At 43.1% G+C, this 20,452-nt stretch overlaps 1 protein-coding gene across 3 annotated transcripts in view; it reads left to right on the forward strand.

The window, feature by feature from the left end:
- FGGY (FGGY carbohydrate kinase domain containing) overlaps positions 1-20,452 on the forward strand; it is a 299,368-nt gene that overhangs the window by 61,439 nt on the left and 217,477 nt on the right. For all 3 annotated transcript variants that reach the window (XR_003992624.1, XR_003992626.1, XM_030494718.1), the window contains exon 3: positions 110-174. The gene's annotated coding sequence lies outside the window, so the exon portion shown is untranslated. The remainder of the gene's footprint in view (positions 1-109; positions 175-20,452) is intronic.

Consider the following 20,452-nt stretch of genomic DNA (forward strand, 5'->3'; position numbering starts at 1 on the left):
CAGAGTGGCCCAGCAGCCTGGCTTTGAACGTTTCCTCCTGTTTAACAGCCCTCAAAACATACTTTGATTGCTGGTGGTGTTTGCTCATATGTGACACTGTGTTTTCCAGGTCTCAACCAGATGAACCAGGTACTCTTCGATCTTTGAGTCCTCTGATCATCTCACAGTGACACTGTAAGTCATTGTTGTTTCTTATAAGCAGCTTTTTAAGCAGAAGTTTGGTGCCAGTCCAGTGCATTTTATTAGTTGAAACATTTCCTTGTATTTCCCACTTGTATTGCAACCTACTTTTTATGGTAGATTTAAGGCAATGCGAGCAGTTTTGCTGTGTTAGCAAGGCCTTTAAAAGGACAGACCCACCTCTTCACCTTCTCCACCCATCTCCTTCCCCATCTTCTCTCTTTTCAAAGAGAGAAATTCAGGAAGTTTGGAGATTCAGATGTGGTGCCTAAACCTGTGTCAATGAGGAAGATCTACTATGCTGCTGGAAATGGTGTGCAGCCACTCGTTCCTGTATTTGAGCTCTCCTTCCTCTCAGGAAACCCAGATTTCAAGGGAAGGAAAACCCCAAATGACCCTTGTACATGTCATTGCAAAAAGTGGTGATTGCTTAAAAAGAAAGGTGTTAACCTTAGGTGCATGGCCTCATTTCTCCACCTATTCCTCTACTGCACATGTTACAAATAATGACAGCTATTACAGGACTGGCTGCATGAGATGCCCCCTGAGAGATGCAGCATCTCTTTCTTTGACCCTTTGTCTGTGGTCCTAACTCAGCAGGATTTTCCTTGTCTGGTAATATGGCTGGACTAGAGGAGGGACTGTACCTTCCCTTATTGCTGTGGGTGAATAAATACTGCAAAAAGCCTTTCTCCAATGTTGAACCAAACGCTGAAATTCATTTACTTCTTCTCTGTTCATAAATACTATGTGTCAGCTTTCTGTAATCCACACTATACTAACCTACTTGCAGAGATTCCTACAGAAAGGAAATGGCAAAATTGCATGTAAGATTATTGATAACAAACTAGGGTGAAACATGAACATTGGCCAGATACTTGTCTGTGCCTTTACTCAGGGAACACGTGTTACCCTGTGACTTTCATGGGCAATCACATCTCAACATAAAATATGAGTTTCAGAACACATGTAAGGACCAGGTTGGAATTGAGTATAAAGATATATATGCTGTTGGGTTTAAGCCCATAATAAAACTTACTCAATACTGATGAATAATAGATGCATTTAAAGGAAATTACGACCTGCTCCTGTTTAATCCTTGAAAGAAAAAAAAAAGGCAAATTTGCTTATAAATTCTCTGTAATGGTTTATTCTTTAAGACAGAACAATGGAGGCTTGGTATGAAATCAATAAAAAGGCCTCATTTTATGCCCCAAGTTTGTAGCCTACACAGAAGTTGTTATGGCAGCTGCCACCTTTACTAACACACCAGGGTTCGGACCAGGTTCCTGCAGGGCTACAGTGGTAACGGCTCTTAAGTCTGGCTGAAACAGGCTGGAATTCCCTGTGGATCAGGCACAGAGGTGGACCTGTACCATGCACTCACCTGTGCGTTACGTCAGTAAGTCTAGTATGTGCCATTCCAGTTGTAGCTCTTGTAAATTAAACAGAGAAATAAGCTGCTTTTTCGGTTCATGCCACTGCTGAAACACGATCCAAGGCTCAGGTAGATTCCAGCTGTGATCTCGCTCCTTGGTTATGAACATACATTTATGTTCTCAAGACATGAGAGCTCCTTCTACACAGGCAAAAACTGTAAAAACAAAATGAACAACGTTCTCTGTGTACAGTAGAGTTATTTCAAGTGCCTGAGGGTTTGAACATAAGCAGACACTGTGTTCGCGTACAATATAAGCAAGACTTCTGGGGTTTGGCATTTCAAATGACAATTAGAAATACAGCAGGCATGTTTCAGCAACTTTATGGGATGCCATAAACATCCAGAAAAGGATTCCAGACAAAAGCAGAGATTCACAGGAAGGATTGTTTGCTTCTTTTTGCGTCCTGCTTCGTTTTTCAGTGTGATGTGTTGGGACACACCACAAAACTAATGAAACAAAAGTAAAGGGCAGAAGGTGTCTCACTCCTTGGATGCTGTTTTATGAGAGAAAATGCTTCTTTGGGAGTTTACAGTCTGTATGGCTCTGTCCAGGTGACTGCTTTAGCTTTAGCCCCAGACAAGTCTGGAAGGTGAAAAGCACTTTCCTTCCTCAATACAAAACAGACACAATAGACTCCAAACCTCTCCCTGGCACAATTTTGTGTGTCATGACACTACCTGAATTTTCTTGGATGTAATTATGTAGTGACAGGACAAGGGGTAATGGGTTCAAAGATAAACAGGGGAGATTTAGGTTACATCTTAGGCAGAAGCTCTTCCCTGTGAGGGTGCTGAGGCGCTGGCACAGGGTGCCCAGAGAAGCTGTGGCTGCCCCATCCCTGGCAGTGTTCAAGGCCAGGTTGGACACAGGGGCTTGGAGCAACCTGCTCTAGTGGAAGGTGTCCCTGCCCGTGGCAGGGGCTTGGAACCGGGTGAGCTTTAAGGTCCCTTCCAACCCAAACCAGTCTGGGACTCTGTGATTTACCACAGGAATGACAGTACTGCATAGTCAGGCAGCTATTCCCACTGTACCCTCCTGACAGCATGCCATGGGTTATGAAATTGTATATTGTATCATGTACTTTTAAGCAACACAGTGTTTACAAATATACAAAGCACTTCTTGTTGTGACTGTGTTTAGGCATTAACCTAAGGTGAGAAGAAGAACCTGAATCTCAAGTTAGGGATTTAATTACAAGGCCTTTCTTCCTCAATACTTTTTTTCCTGACACTTGTAAACCTTTGACAAAAAGAGAGCCTCAGCTTTGGTGTTTATTTTTTTACCTATATTTCTCCTTAATCAACTCCTAAATCTCCAAAGTGCTTTGAAATGTTGCTATGACATTGAGTGGAATTTCCTCAAGGATGGTCAGCTCTTTCCTAGCCTTAAGATGGGAGACAAACTGCAGTTTGTTTATAGGTAGGTCTGAAATCCCTCTCTCCTCTTTACAACACTTTAGCAATGCGTTTTGTTCTGTGCATGTGTTTAAACCACATAGACATCAAATGAACCACCTAATGGTGCTCAGCCAAAACAAACCCTGGGTTTGGTCCCCTCCTCACCACAGGAGTCATATGTGGCTCCTCTTTTTTTCCCCACCTCTCACTTTTGCATTCTGAAAAATACAAAGTCTTGTATAGTTTTGGGGGTATTTGTAGGGAATTTACCTTCTTTCTTCATGCAGAGGCCAAGGAACTGTTAGTCTCTCCCTTCCTGTCCCTGGACACCAGCATGGGATTGTTCCTCAGGAGTCAGGGCTAAGCGAGAATTAGGTTCCTGCCTGGGTTAAGCAACGCTCCACATTAGTGATCCCGTATCTCAGTCTGGGCAGGAAGAAGTAAGGAAACTGTTTACTTTAACCTCCTTAGTGCACAAACCAATCCACAGGAACTGGGAACTGGCCATCTGCCAGAAAAGAGGGAGATAGAAGGTATCTTAGGGTTACATTTGTTTCCTGTGGCTGTGCATTTGCTTGTTTTAGTCCTTTGCCCTCCTCCTTAACACAATTCAAGACTATGTAGGAGCTCTTTTCCCCTTTGCCTGTGTTTATCCCCTTTAATGACATGATAATTTTGCAATCTGAGGGATGTAGAGGCAATCCCACTGTGTCTTTCTACCTTGCTAGTTGTAGCCTCTTGTTCCTGACCCCGTGCAGTTGCAATGCCATGCTGTGAAACAAAATTGAAAGGTCCTTTTCGGTTTGTTTGCTTTTTACTTTGCATTCCTTCCCTTTCCCTTGCATTCCTTCTGCTCTGTGTATCCCCAGCAGCTCTTTTTTCCCATGTGGAGGAGCATCAGGCACATCTCCCAGGCCTCCTACTGAAACCCTTACTGCCCTGAAACATGGCCTTGGGCTGGATCTCACCCTTCATGCAGGTGCTGAGCACAGAATGAAGGTCAAGTCCATTTAAGAGCTATTTCAGGGGCTTAAGTGGGCATGAGATAGGGTGCAATTTTAACACTCATCCTCTGTGCAGGATAAATTTGATGTTAATTGTAGTGAAACTGCTGTGGTGGAGAGTCTTTCTAGCTCTGAGTAATGTTGTGTGCTTATTCCTTTGCAATAGCAGCTGTGTGACTTCTTCATTTATACAATCAACCTGAAACTGTCTTGATTAAATAAGGTTTGTAATTGCTGCTATCACAAAAATCCTAAAGGGAAAAGCAGTTGCAGTATGTCTCCAGAATGCTGTCTCCAACTAATACACTTTGCTGAACATTGCAGATAGCTTCTCCTGTGATGGAGACGTGGAGCTCATCTGAACGTGGGATGGATTTGAATAACCCCTTTCACTTGTCCAGCAACACAGAATTGTTCCTTGCCTTTCTTTTGCTCCTGCTTTGCCCAGGCTAGTCCCCACCAACAGGACTTCAGCTGTTTGGACAAGTGTATCACAAGCCTCTGCACCTCAGCCTTAGGAAATTTATCCTGCTGTTCAAAACAATTCCTCACACTCCTTGACATTTACTCCTATGGGTATTTGTAGACTGTTATGTCTGCCATTACTTGTTGTTTAACCTAGCAATAAGCATTTAGCTCTGTCCTCATAAATCATTTCCCCTCAGACTGCCTGTGCTCCAGAGTATGAAAAGCCTAGACTAAGCCTACCCTTTCAATGACTATTCCCCACAGGATTTCATTGGTGGCACAGAATCATTGCTCATGATTTCATTCCTGGTTTATTGCATGATCCTTTGCTGATTATACTGACCTAAGGATCTACATCAGCAGTTCTCTGCTTTTCTTTTTCCTGTCTTCCCACATACTCTTTAAGACTTGTTCCACCTCTTCCCCCAACTTTAACACCACTAATTCAGATTCCGTGCCCTTCTCCCTAAGAGTGTATCATCTGGGAGTAGTGGAAACTGCAAGGACTATTCCCAATTCCTTTATATCCCTCAGTCTTTGCTGAAGGACTTCTCTGCAGCCACGAGCTGGTTCCCAGGGACAGCAGAAGGTGGGCTTCCATAGCACATCTCCTGGGATAGGTGGCTGATGGGTGCAGCTCCCTGGAGCAGGGTAAGGAAGAGTAACTGGCTGGATTCAGACCTCCTCTTCCCAGATCTGTGCTGGGCAGGGAGCTGGGCCTCTTGTTCATCAGCTGGCTGGGAGAACATGGGGAGTTCTTGCATTTTTGCCCCTCCTGTGGGCACATGTCTGCAGTTTTGGAGTGGCTCATCTGGGCTTCATGCGTATGCATTTCTGGAGCTTTGTGGTATCTTTGAAGGTATCTGGATCTTAAAAACAAATTAATTGCCACAAGATATCACCAGGAAGACTTCAGGAGAACCCTCAAAAAGGTGCATTTATCCAGTTTATGAGGGCACTCCAGTGACTACAGCAAGGATTGAAAATGATTAAGAGTTGTATAAGGCACAGGACTTCAGGCTTTGGCTTTTAGGGAGAACAAAGAAACTTCTTGTGGGCAGATTTGCCCATAGCTGCTTATTGTCAACTTCCTTTTACTCTTTTGTTAATTTTTTGTTAGTGGTTACAACCACAGATAGAAGAAGGAGCAGAGACATCCCTAAGCTGGCATAAGATATCATCTCACCAGCACAGGGCATCATACACCATGTGCAAAGTAAAGTGTTGTTCTCTTTTTAGCTGGTAAAAATTTGGACATTGCAAAATGCTCATGAAAGCAAGAGACAGGATGTGATGGAAGACATTTCTTTTCCTAAAACCTCAAAAACTTTAGGCAAGCCTCAAGTCTGTGCATGTGTTTCTGTCCTACTTGCTCATTCATTGTAACTCCTCCACTCTTACCTCATTTGTTACTGTGTTAAACGTGGCTGATGACTGCAGTGCATTTTCTTTCAGGTCTCTTCCATCTCCAGCTTGGAAGAATCATTCATTTGCCTTGTAGCAGAAGAAGAGTTTGGCTCTAAATTTGAGTCAACTTGATGAAAACCAGCTTTTGTTTCGCCTTTGAGACCCACCCTTTAAAACTGTGAACATTTATTTTGGTTCTTCTGAAAACTGAGTTGTCTTCTCACATGAGCAAGAGGGTCCTGTATGACCACAAATGATGTTAAATCATATAACTGGGAAGTTTAGTCCTGTTTAATGGCTTTGTTCAGTTAGTCTACCTGTTCATTTATCTTTACATAACATTAAAATCATGCAAATCATTTTCTCCTTTAAAATAAAGGAGATTCTTATACGAAATGTACCTCTGTGCTTGTTTTCTTTGTAGGAGTGTACACATGCATTCTTAAATTGCGTTGAATAACTCCTTCAGCCACGTTTTTCCCCCTCTGTTTACATCTCTTCAAACACAAGGCAAGCACAGAAGAAGAACTTGAAGTGTAAAGAAGCAAAATCTGCTTCCTCCCTCAGATCTTCACAATCATGGCAACGTTGGATGTCTGTTTTAATCTGTGTAGAAAAAGCCACTGGTGTTCAGCAAATTGTATTGGGCTTTTCAAAACCATGGCATCATTTTCTGAAATTCGATTTTCTAGGTCCTAAATGAGAAAGAAGAAATGCAATAATCCACTTGGAAGTGAGGGTCTTTCATTTCTGCCTGGTTAGTAGGTTAGTAAAAGTTTAGCTATGTAAACACCTATTCACCAGGAAAGGTTAGTCATTGCCATGCTTTCTTATGCTCTGTTACAAGTTTTTATAGTCTTTTTCTGGGCCTTTCTCACCAGGTCCATGAAGTCTGATCTTTCTTATAGGTTTCTTATATTCGTTCATTCTATATCAATCATAGAATCATAGAATAATTAGGGTTGAAAAGGGCCTTAAGATCATCTAGTTCCAAACCCTCTGCATTGGTCAGGGACACCTCAACACTAGACCATGTAGCCCAAGGCTCTGTGTAGCCTGGACTTGAACACTGCCAGGGATGGGGCATTTGCCACTTCATGATGACCTCTGTAGAAACTCCTGGGCATATATGCAGTAAGTATAGAGGCAGCCCTGGAACTTGCTACACATTCATCAGACTAAATCAGAAGCAAAGCTGAAATCTCTTCTGAAAGTCAGGTTGAACATTTAAAATGGACCAGAGGAGATCTCATTGGAAATATCCATATGATCGCTATCGTCTCTTCTTTAAAAAGCATGAAGGCTGAATCAGCCTGTCTGATAGAAGCAGATTTGCACAAACAAATCTGGAAACATTGAAGTTTAAGAATAGACTAGGATCTGCAAAAATACACTGTAATCGCTCCGATCTCCTCATGAGCATCTTATAGGGAGAACTGTGGGACCAAGCTAATAACCTTTGTGTTGGCTGTGTGGAGCAGTTCCAGTGAGATCAGTTCCTGATCTAGTTGAAGATGTCCCTGCTCATTGCAGGGTGGGTTGATGACCTTTGAAGGTCCCTTCCAACCCAAACCATTCTATGATTCTATGATTCTTTCTCTGCTGCAAAAAACATGGGAATCCTTGGTTTAAGGTTGATCCTATGAACTGCTAAATGGCCTCATGCCCACTGACTCAGGCAGTGTATACAAATTGAGTAAGCAATGAAAGATCTCTCCTCTTGAATCTGGATGGGCCGTTTTGTCCCATGACTAACTGCATGTCTCTTCACTCACATTTGATCCAGCCTCCACAAGAGGTAGTAGGAATTAATTTTCTGGTTTTCCTGGGAAAGGAGCTGGACACTGACTTTAGCAAGTTCGATTCTCTGAGTAGAGTGTTGCTTAACTTTGCAGTCAGAGCAGGAATTCTGCAGGAGCCACAGGCTAATGACAATGCTCTTGGTCCCACGCAGGAGAAGACATTTGGCAGGCAGATCCATCCTGTCTAGCAAGCAGAAGCATATACTTCTGTGGCTTGATCTGCAAACACCTTCCCCTCAGAGAGAGTGCCTTTAGAGCACCAAGAGTTGAGGGAAGTGTAAGGGGGTTTCTGTCTACTTTGCAGACCATTTCTAAGCGAAAGTAAGAAAGCAACTTAGATTTCAGCTGACTTGAACATTAAAGAGAATATGTTTAAAAAGCTGTGACATTTTTTGAGCGAGGATGCATTTAGAAAACTTCTTTTTTTAGAAAAACATGTATATTCTGTGAGTTGTGGACACAAAACTATTACTGCTTCATACCTGTAACTGAAAAAGGAACCATGTAGTTCTGAATGTCAAACGTGGCTTTAATCTGCTTCGCAGCTTGTTTTGTTTTGGTTTTCTCTGTTTCATTTCCCTTTGCGGTGTTAAGCTCTGACCCTGAAAGGTGAGGAAGTGAAGGAAATGGAAGAGTGAAATTTGGGGAGTCTGACGCTGAAAAGCCCAGGGAACCACGGGGCAGCCTGTCTGGTTGTGAGATTGAAATGTAAGTGGACTCCCCAAATTAATTACTTTGGAACCCACTTACTTATATGTGGACTCCCTTAGGCATAAGTCTTACATTATGTCACCGAGATGGCATTTGGGCTTGATTTATGTTGGCACAAAACTAGCTATAAACTGCACATGTGTGCCCATAGTAGCCCCTTTTCAAACAGAGCATGTTTATAGAAACAGGAAACATGGCTGCAGCAGGAGTACACCGAGCCTCTGCTGTGTCAACAGCCTCCCAAATACTACAGGTATCCAGGATCTGCATGCTGCGTTCATTTTCCATGGATTTCAACCCAGTCAGTAACCTGGAACACCATTACCAGAGATTAGTGGTTGGTTGACGGAGCAAAAATGACTTATTAGGTGAAATTTGCTCCACTAAACATGCATATCTGAACAAGAGCCACAATCCACATTTTAATCTCTTGCTTTTGTACTCCATCTAATCTGTGGCTGATATTTCATGGTGATTCTCTCTCTCTTCTTCCCCTCCTTGGAGAATGAGGACTTCTATTAATTATATCTGATTCTGTAGTGACAGAATTTATCTTTAAAAAGGTATGTGCATTCCTGTCTGAATAAATCTGAAGCCCTCAGGTCATGCCCCATCCCTGGCAGTGTTCAAGGCCAGGTTGGACACAGGGGCTTGGAGCAACCTGCTCTAATGGAAGGTGTCCCTGCCCGTGGCAGGGGGTTGGAACTGGATGAGCTTTAGAGTCCCTTCCAACACAAACCATTCTATGATACTATGATGATCAGGGAGATGTAAACTCTTCACTGTTCTTTACAGTGCATTAGAAACAGTGAAGTATATAATCACCATTCAAGATTTCTTCTAGGAGATAGAAAACCAGGCAAAAATGAAGATCAAAAAGAGTAGAGCATTTTTGGTGTCTGAGAAAACCATATTTTTTCATTCCTCAGATGCATTTATTTGCATATTCAGTCTTCAACCTGTTCGAGTTGTGGGGTGCTATAAACTGTTACAAATAACCTTCACGATTCACTTGGGTCTGCTGTGCCTGTAGTGAAATAAAAGGGGGTTTGTGCTTCAAGATTGCAGCACGCTTGAACATCTTCTCTGTGACACTGATGAAAGCCTTCCCAGAAGGGGAGAGAAGAAGGTGAAGCAAGCCATGAGGGCCCTATCTCCTCCATCTGGGTTGACCTAAAGGCAGACTAAATGCACTGCGCGCTGTAGGAGTTCCCTTTCACAACATCCCTTTCTTCAGACTTCAAAGAAGTCTGTAACAGAGGCAGTGGTGTTGTGTACACAAACCAGTCTCCTCTAAGTTTCTAAGGAGAACTGATGATGCAGGAGGAATCCTTTTTTTTTTCATGTGGTATACACCCCCCTCTTTCTCTCCCTCAGGAGAATCCCTATGTTGGTATTTAAACCATCCAGGAGATTTTTTTAAGGCACATTTCACATTGGGAGTTGGAAGAAAAAAGATCTTCACGTCATCTTGGAGAGACTGAGAGGAAATGCATATGAATCCTAAAGCCCAGCTGCTAAATAAATGTTGTTTGTCAAAGAAGATCAGCTAGAAATAGGAACTAGTACCAAGTCTTTTCAATGGATATACTCTGCCTCTTGCGCCTTTAGAGCTGATAGAAGGTCTGGGCATCGCTCATAGGAGCACACTGTAGCACATTAAGCTATAACATTAACCAAGTAACACAGAGAGTTTGGTCTATGCTCAGATCTTACTGAAAAACAGCAGTAACTGTGTGTTGCAGTTCTTACTCAGTGGGTAGAGGTAATCTCAGAGGCAATATGAGCAGGCTATAGGAGTAGGGCTAGTGTATTAGTCACTGAAGACTTACACTCCCTTTGGAGATGGTATGGGAATGTATTTCTAGCAGGGAAATACAGTTCCCACATCAAGTGTCTCAGGACTTGCATATTTACTGATTGCAAGTCAAGATAAATATATGAAAACATCTGTAACCTACAGCATGGGAACCAGAGCCAAAGAACCTTCACTTGGGGTTTTGTTGCATGGAATATTTCAAGTCTGATTGCTGAATGTAGCCCTTGATGTCCCGGCATGGTCACTGTTACTAGAGGATCACAGGCACTAGTCAGTGGCTGTGGTGCTCTGTTGGGTTTGAGCTGGGATATCTTTTTAGCTCTTTTGTTGGAAAGCTGCTTGCAGGTAAATGCTTAGTTTGCATTATCGTAGAATCACAGAATCCCAGACTGGTTTGTGTTGGAAGGGACCTTAAAGCTCATCCACTTCCAAGCCCCTGCCACGGGCAGGGACACCTTCCACTAGAGCAGGTTGCTCCAAGCCCCTGTGTCCAACCTGGCCTTGAACACTGCCAGGGATGGGGCAGCCACAGCTTCTCTGGGCAACTTGTGCCAGTGTCTCATCTACCTCACAGGGAAGAACTTCTGCCTAATGTCTAATCTAAATCTACCCTCTTTCAGCTTAAAGCCATTCCCCTTTGTCCTGTCGCTATCCTCCATTGCTGTTTAATGTAGGGGCACACTGTTGTGTTTGGGACAATATTAGAACAGAATAACAGGCATACTTCTCAGAAGGATTGGGAAACAGATACTGTCGTGCTGAGTGGGTGTCATGGGGGAGAGTTTTTAACTTCCCTGGATTAGTGCCCAGCACAGCAGTAGATGGTAGGAAAAATCATGTCTGCGGAGAATTGCATGTTGAGGCTGTGGGTGTGAGTTGAGGACACCCCACAGAAGCCTGTAATCCCACCTCTGCAGGCATAGACAGCACAGCCTGCAGGAGCATTCTGATGGCAAAAAGGGCTGTGGTAGCTGCCCTGTCAGAGCAGTGTCCATGCAGCAACATGGTCTTCAGATGCAAAAAGGTCTGTTCATTAGAAATTAAAACATTTCTTTCCCACAGGTAAGAAACAGAAGTTTTCCAAAGTTCTGCAACATCTTCTGGCTGTTTGAAAGAAATGTTTCCTTTCAAATTCATTGAACTTGTGTCTGTTGCTGCTCACTGTTCCCATCTCACAGAGATCCCCTGCCTCTGGAGGACCGGCATCAATGCAGTTCATTGGGATGAGTAAGAGTTACCGGCTCTAGCATTCAGTTTGTGATGTTTGTGAGGACTCTGAAAGTTAGGAGGTCTCCAAAGGTGCATATTAAAAGGTTGTTGGAAACCAAATCACTTATTTTTGTGCCCTAGCTGTCATCTGAAATAGAACTCATAGTGCCTAGTGTCCATGTGTATTTGTGTAGTGGGAGTGTGGTTTTAACACCAAGCTTTATTATAACCCCTGACAAATTCTCAGATTTTATAATCTTCAGGCATTCCAACTTTTCCCCCACCCTGTGTGTACTTGAAATTAATTCACATGATAAATGTAGAGCGGTCAGAACAGGATATGAAACAGGAACCTCTGGAGTGAGCGTGAGTAGGACACAGATGTAATAGCCTTCAAAAGCACACGCTGCTGCTGACGTTTGTCAGTAAAGGAATGGCTTGGAATCCCAGCCTAAGCAGATATGTTGCAATAGGCAGAGGAAGAGATCAGTCTTAGTGTCACTTGATGGCTTCTCCTGAAGATCTGAGGTTATGCCAGCTGCTGCTCCAGCCTCCGGCTTCGGCTGTTGTTCCAGCCTGGATCTGGAACGAAGCGTTTCTTCCCAGCCCTGATGTGTTCACAGTTTGGTGCCTGTGAAGCAGAGACTTGATGTAAACCTGGATGGGGGAGCACAGCTTCTTATAACTGGACCTTGCCTCTATTAGCATAAGAATTAACCAGAGGAAGAAACAATGTTTATGCTCTTTTTGAGTGTAAAGTGTAGAAACCAAAGAGATTCACACTGAGATCTTCCAGCTGTGTTGGTCACAGGAGTTTGCAGGCCACAATGCACATTTGCCCCAGAGTATCTTACACTACAATTCAGCTCCAGCCTCTGGTCCTGTGTAACCTCCTCCCTGCCCTCCCCCAAGCTCCCTCCATCTTCCTTATCTCCGATACCCCTCATCTGACCCCTCCGTTCCTGGTTTCAGAGTGTCTCCTCCAGAAGCCGGACAAATCAACAGATCTGTCAAGAGATGCGGGAAGGGAACTGGGGGTTATCTGAGTGTGCAGGTTATCTGAGGGGTTGCTCTCAAGAAACACTATCCGTAAGCAGTGCAGGTTAGTCCAAGCCGGAGACAAGTAGAGGCTGGGCCTGAGTTCCTCAGGGCCAGATGTCTTGTGGATATGAGTGAAAGATGAGAACTCTGAAAATAGTGGTAGAGTCGCCCTGAAGCCAGAAAGAGGTGCCTGAGATTGAGAAACGTGGAAGGAAAGTTATTTTTTTGGTATGTATCTGGGGACTCTGAATTAGCTTCCTTGGTAAGGAAGAGCTTCCTGGAATTCCTCGCCCAGTTTTATACCCAGAAGGGAATTATTTGGCGCTGGATTCAATACACACATGGGATTTCACTTTGCAATAAGACTACCCTGTGACAACCCCCCTCCAAAATATAATCAGCAAAGTTCTCCTCAGATGCAAACTCTGGGTCTGCTTCCAAGTTGGACTCCTGCTTGCTCATTCCTCAGCTGGGTTTGTCAAAACTTCACAACATTTAGCCTTGCTTTTCCTTGCAGTGCTGAATCACTCTGTGATTTGAGTGAGAATTCAAATGTTTGTTACTGTAAATGTTGCTAGCCTCTGTCTGAAATCCAAGTGAAAAAAGCTGCAATGTCAGATTGCTCAAAAGTGAGGTTTTTAGAAGTGTTTTTATCCTCAATACTTTCATATGTAACACTTGCACATATTTTGCTTTCTCTGTCACTTGTGGTCTCTTTAATTACACCATGGGAATCTGAACGGGGGCAGGATCAGACACGGAAAAAGCATGACCAAAGGAAAACAGAAGTTTTATTGGTTTTAAATAGGTCTTTCAATGTTAGAGGTGACTCTTTTGAAAAGGCAACACAACATCCTTCTGTCTGTGAAGTTTTCTTTCAGCCCTGTAACGAACTGTTGGATTTTTACGTCAGAATGACCTCTTTTTGGCTGTTTATAACGCACTGTTTGGGATGACATGGTTTTGTGGTGGTCTTGGCAGTCCTGGGGTAATGGTTGGTCTAGATGATCTTAGAGGTCTTTTCCAACCTAGTTGATTCTGTGCTTCCACATTGGTCTCTAATAGATCTTTAGAGTCTTGAGGTTTTAGATGTATAGTTCCTGATTTCTGTCCCTGGTCAGGAAGGAAGCACTTAAAAGATGGTTAGAAGAGATCTATCTGTACCCACGGAAAGTGGATGGCAGTGCAGATGTGTAATGCACCTTTCCCTGAGTAAAAGATGCTCACCTCAGGCAGGCAGAGCTTATATCTCTGAGGCAGATGCAGTGACATGCAAGCTGATGTGCTGGGGATTCCTGCACATCCAACCTCAATCCCAGTTGCACTACAAGCTGAAGAACTTCAGTGGCAGAGCTGCAGCTCCATGGCTGCAGCTTCATGGGGCAGAGATCAGGGCACACCATGCATGGAGTGACTGGTGGGGTACGTATCCACCACAGAGTTTTTGCTGGGTACAGGCGATTGCACAAATAGAACCAAAGCCATAATTGGAAGGATTATACTCATGCACACAGAGGGAAATGTAGTTTTCAGAATTCTTTACTGGTGATGAAACATAAGCCAGGAAGAACACTGTTGGGTTTTCTGATGTCAGTGTGAGCTGATAGAGTTGGCAATAAGAAAAATTAGCCTTCAATTATAGGCTAAACAAGTTTAAAAGAAGTCACTGAGACATAGCTGGTACAGAGTCCCATATTGCTGGTATTATTTTTCCCTCTCAGAAACAAGACACGCTTTAAAGTCCGGAAGCTGTTCCCTCTCCTTCTCCCTCCTCTGTTGGAAAATTAGTCTCCTGTCACATGTAAGAGCTGCGCAAGGAACAGGAACAAAACATGTAGGTGTTCTAATTAAAGTCATTAAACAACATGCTATTTGTTAAGCACATGAAGTTCTGGACAAATTCATGCTGCAGCTTTTCTGTTTCATGTGCCCAGGTGATAATGAATTTCTGTCAGGAAAAATTTCATTTCTTACCTTGACTCAGAATGAAAACGTCACTGAGACATGGGTTGTAGTGGGACTATATGACCACTGCTTCTAATCACCCTGTAATTAGAAGAGGTTTCTGTTGGTGATGCATGTGTTGAGATAATCTCTGCAGGGCTAAGACAAGAATTAAACTCTGCTTTCATTGGAAAAGGCAGTAGTTGATAAACCACTTGTTGAAAAATGTTATATTCAGTGCTGCTTCTTAGAAAGGGCACTGTTAATGACATAGAAGCATTTCATGGTAAGAAGTCTGTCCCCCAAATGTTAAAATGGAATGGAAATACTCTTCTTCATTTATTACATTTTGTTCTTCTAGATAATCATTCTAACTAAATTCTTTCTGAATCTTCTTTGATCTAGGATATCATGTAATTATGTAATTATGATAATTTATGAAGATTAAATATTAAATGTTATATATTCATATATATAACACGGCACTGGTTTTGGCTGTGTTAGTTGCCATCAACACATATGTCCAGGAGGAAGCATCTAGCCCTTCGGCACCAGGGAAGATTGGGACCTTCTTGTCTTGTGGCTGAAGGCACGCACTAACGTTGTTCTTCATATGCACTCCCACTCAGGTTTGAGTCTACCTACCCTCTCCTTAGAGTTTTTAGAATGCCATTACCCAGAATGATGCATCACCCACATAAAGAGGGAGGAATTCAAATCAGATGGGGAGCAAATCTTTCTCCACTGGGAACAGGAGGAGATTGGGCTTCTGGCGACGGGAGAAGCGGGGGAGGAGGTGAAACCACTGATAGGGAGAATGGGGTTCTGCGGTAGGGATGGATGTGGATGTAGTTAAGTGGGACCAGGATGTGGGAGCAACAATTAGCAGTGGGGAAAAGGAATATGGATGTTCATCAAGCCCTAGCCATAGGAAGAAAATGGAGGACAACACAGTGATGGGAAAAAAAAAAAAAAGCCTGGCTTTTTCCATGAGGACATCCAGCTTGCCTATTTGAGGTAACACTTGTCTTTCTGGTTCATTCCAAAACTGATATCCCTGTCTGGAAGAGATGATGTACTTCTGGCCATATGCATGCAGGCCACAGCAATGGTTTTAGCATTGCCATCACCTCCGCGAGTTGCTGGACGCCCTTTTAGTTCGTTGCTGGAAGTGGGAACCACTGGTGGCACTTGGCACACATCACCCTCTGCCTGCTCTTTGATTGCACTGACTGTAGAGCTGAGAAGCCCAAAGCAGGAGGTGGGAGAGATCTGTAGCAGGAAAAGAAGGATCAGGGGAAAGCTGGTAATTGGTTGAGGGTGTTTTCATTATAGAGCTATTTTTAATGGATAGTTTGCTATATCTCTCTTGCTGTGAACTGAGCCATTGCCCCTATTGCTTGAGTTCACTACAACTTGATTAGAAGATACAATTTTCATCCCATCATGTTTTGGATTTGCTCCTGACCTGCTTATCATTCTAAGTGAGAGTTACTGGAAAGGGAGCACTGGGAGCTGGCCACCAGGGCAAATGCTATCGTGACATGATCCAAGGCTCTGGGGATAAAATGACCTATGCTTTATTTTAGCATGTAAGCATGACCACACTTGTCTGCATCAAGTATCCACAGATCTGACAATGGCTTTTGCAACATGTTCCTAAGATGCTTATGAAAAATTCCTTTAGAGTGCTCCCCGTTTCCCTTCTTGTTTGCAAGTCTTGGGAATGCAGATGGGCTGCGCTTTAAGTTTTCATGCAATTGAGTTTGAGAACTTCTTTTTTAGACATAATTACATACCCCTAGGAGCTGGATCTCGTTCAACATGCAGAATAAATCACAACAGTTAGTAGGACTGTACCAGATTGAAGAAGTCCAGAGAGAAATCTCACACATTTGTAAAATGCCTCTCTTGCACTAGTTGCTCTTTATTTATATATTTATATTTCCTGCAAAGGTAGTGCAGACGTACAAGCTGTTTTCTTTAGATAGAATCAAACCATGTCCATTCCTCAAAATGAGAGAGTGAAGTCAAATTCTGATTGCTTAATTTAGGCAGCTTTACCATCTTTAATATACTACTGCTTTAGGAAGGACAAGTGGAAAATACCTGCTCTTCGTTCTGCAGCGAAAGTAGAAGCCAGCCAGAATGTTGGGCAATCTTATCTTCTGCTCTGAAGTGTGTCTCCTGTCTCTGGAGCAGAGGGAGCACTGACTGAGCTGTCCATGCTGTTTGGCTACCAAGGAACTTTCCACATCTGCCCCTATTAGTTCCTCTCCTTTCTGAAATGGTTCTGAATGCTTCTTGCCTATATTCTCTGTACTTTGAGATAACACGTGAACAGGAAACTTCTTGGTTATTTTTCTTCCTGTTAGTTGTTGGGAAAGTCTTGTCTATTTTCCCTTCTCAGATCCACATGACTACCAGAAGTCGAGGAGCAGATAGGTAAGCACTAAAAACAAACGCAGCAGAGCGAGCCATCTGGTGTGTGGAGGAGGGCTGACTCCTACGGCTCTGATCTCAGCACTAACGTGCGGCATCTGTGCGGGACTGCGGACCGGGATGTGCAGCACAATTAGCCACATGAAGAGCTGGCATCTAAACATCCTGGGGGATGAAGTGCCTGATGCTCAGGCAGCTTTCCATAGCAGACTAAAGAGCAGAAACAGCCCTAGGGCAGTGGGGAGAAGTCGTGGGACACAAGTCTCTGTTCCTCACTGGAAAGCATCGGTCATGAGCATCATTCTCTGCATTCACACTGTGTTTTAAATGTTTTTGCGTTTGTCCCTGTAAAAAAGTGTCTTGACAAAAAAATCAGAAGTGGTCGCTCAGCCCAACTGAGTTTCAGCTTCCTTCCTCAACTTACCTGATGGGCAGAGCATTCCCTAATGGGATGAGGGGAGGACAGAAATTCCTCATGGCTGCTTTTGTGAGAGCTTCTTCAGGCTGTGTCAATGCCAGGAAAAATGGGTTCACGGTAGAAAGAAGTCTCGTGGACAAACCAGCCCCATCCCAGTGTTGTTCCATGCTCTGCTTCGCTGTGCAGCAGCACTGCCAACCCCGAGAGGAACTTGGTGGCTTCTCACACATCCACTGGGCAAAACCAACTGAGCTTCTGAAAAATACTACTTCCTCTGCTGGGGTTGTATTCAGCCCTTGCTCTAGAGCTACTACTGAGAGAGACCTTCTCTTGATGGGAGTGAAACTGATGATTTCCAAGGCTGGGATAAGATGAACTGTCATAGAGCCAGCAATAAAACTGTGAGTGCACACTAAGCTGTTGGGCAGTGATCCCTACTCTGTATAAAGTCTACCTGCTGTTTTATCTCCCCTTCGTAGTGAGACAGTAACCTAAGGATACTCCTGAATCATAGAGTCACAGAATGGTTTGGGTTGGAAGGGACCTTAAAGCTCATCCGGTTCCAACCCCTGCCACGGGCAGGGACACCTTCCACTAGAGCAGGTTGCTCCAAGCCCCTGTGTCCAACCTGGCCTTGAGCACTGCCAGGGGTGGGGCAGCCACAGCTTCTCTGGCCACCCTGTGCCAGTGAAAGAACAGAAGTGAAGGGGTAAGTAGTTCATATTTACAGCAAGCTTCAAAGACATAAATGGCTAGAGTTGCAAAGTGTTATTATCTGCCACTTTGGAAAGATGTTCCAGGTTTCTGTGGGATTCAAAGCAAAGTAGAAAATTAGGCTGTTTATTCTACAATTCACTGGAAAAATAAGTTTCTATAGAAACTACCACTTCAGAGGTATTTACATTTCTCTACTATGAAGCATCTTAAGAAAGAGCGTTCCCATAAATAGCAAATAGAAGTTGTTGCATTTGGTATAATAAGCTACTATTTACAAAAGACTGTGTAGGTTCTAAGTATTATTATTGAGTTGCTGTATAAACCGTGGATGCATTGAATATATTCTAAGAGACTCACAACACCCTGTAGGAAAAATGAGATAGTGACTTGTAAAAGTAATGTGTAAGAATTACTTTGTGCCCTTCTGGTGATGAATCTGCACTTAAACAGGAGATTGAATTAATATCTCTGGCAAAGCTGATTCTTTCAAAGTCTATTTATGAGTAAGGTAACAAGAAAAGCGCTGACATTTATAGCTGTAGATGAGGTGCTGCCCATATATGCATGTGCTGGCAGTTAGAATTTGGGTATATGTTACTGGTACTGAGCTTTGCAGTTTCCTTCAGCTCTCCAGTTGTAAGGCACCACATGAGTGTATTGCTCTATATTATCTATTAGTGAAAACTGTATAAATAGAATAAAGAAAATACGAATAGCATTTGCTGTATTTGCAATTGTGGTGAGAGGAGTAGATTTGGAAAGGCTGATGAGCAGTGGATTGTGTATCCCTACTTCCATCCTGTGTTCATCATTTTCAAGGAATAGATTAAGCATTGCAAGAGCTTTAGTGCTTCATTTCTTATATATAGGGCCACTATGATAAATGAGATTACAACCCACAATAAAAAACACCTGCCAGCGTCTGAGGTTGATGATAGAGAATTTGGGTTGTTGCTGTTGCAAACAGTGGAAACTCTCCTGAGGGGAGAAGGTCTGGATGTGGTATCATGTCCTTATTCATCACATGCTTGCTTATGTGGAACACAATGATTAGAATATGAAAGAGGAAAATTTGGTACTGGTTTAGGAGAAGGGACCACCTACTAATGTCCTGTCTTGAGGGGACTGGTCATCATAGATGTGTAGGGAAAGAAGGTAAAGAACAGTGAATAACTTTGCTTTCTGGGATGCCCTCCCAGCATCTGGCAGTCAGCCTTTGTCACGACTTGCTGCGCTGGAGGTTGTATCCAACCATTTAGTATCCATTGGTAGACTGAGGCCTCAGTGAGTGTGATTTCACACTGAAGATGTGTCAAAGGAATACCGTCAGGCTGGAAATGGGAAGGTACCAAGTACTGAGCACACCCCAACTTCCTCAGGAAAGCAGATTCCCTTAGGTGTGTTTCTTTGAAAACACATCAGAAAGATTCAGATGTCTGAACATCATTGATGTCTTCTTTGTCAGTTGGATACTTTGAAATATGTTAACCAAAGCCTTTAATCAGCCCAGTAGCAGTGGAAGTCCATGCTCCAGATGGAAATTAATCACTCCTTTGATAAAGAATGGCTGAAATGGTTCTTGGTACCAAAACATCTTATGATGGTTGCTGCAGGTGCAGAAGTAAAAACCACCTAGGTCCCAGTATCACTTATTCAAGGTAGTAGTTTGAGTCAATTAACAGACAAATGCAACCCCCAAATAACAGCCAATAAAAAAGGAAGGGCCAGGCTGCTGCTTCCTAAATCAGGTTTGTTCTCTGGCAAATGAATGAATTATAGCTCTTAATCACAACCAATGCAGTGTATCGGTGCTGTTTTGACCCATTTACTAGATCATGGAGTCTCTCCCGTGGTTGTTTTTCTTGCCCAAGACTTCTCAGAAGCCTTGAATGCAAGACATAATAACACAGATCCTGCCCTGGTAGCAAATTGTGCAGTCTTTTGTTTCAAGCACACAGCATGCACCCAGACTTGCTCATAAAATATCCATAGCAAAATCATGCGATGCCTGTCTCTCTTATACATTTTTAAGAGCTATGCCCTAAATCCATTAAAAGACTGTGAGGCATGAATAGAAGGATAATCCTTCCTACCATATGGGTGAGAAAGGAGTTGGGATCAAGTAACTGGACATACAAAACGAGACATGGAATTTTGCTGACCACCAACTTTCTGCTATGAGAACACAGTATCTCCTGAAGTCCAGTTCTTCTGTCTAAATTGTTGAAAGCTATTTTGAGTTAAAGAACAGACGAACTTTGTACAATAAACATGGAGTTGGCATAGCGAGGGGTCAGAGAAATAGAACTGTACAAGAGTCAGAAGATGACAAGAACCATGTGTACTGATCGAAGGTGCTTTCCGATTTCAGGACAACTAAGTTGAGGGAAAGGTGTCTTTATGATAGAGTCATAGAGTCAGAGAGTGCTTTGGGTTGGAAGGGACCTTAAA

Source organism: Strigops habroptila, chromosome 8 (assembly GCF_004027225.2).
Source record: "Strigops habroptila isolate Jane chromosome 8, bStrHab1.2.pri, whole genome shotgun sequence".
NCBI lineage: Eukaryota > Metazoa > Chordata > Aves > Psittaciformes > Psittacidae > Strigops > Strigops habroptila.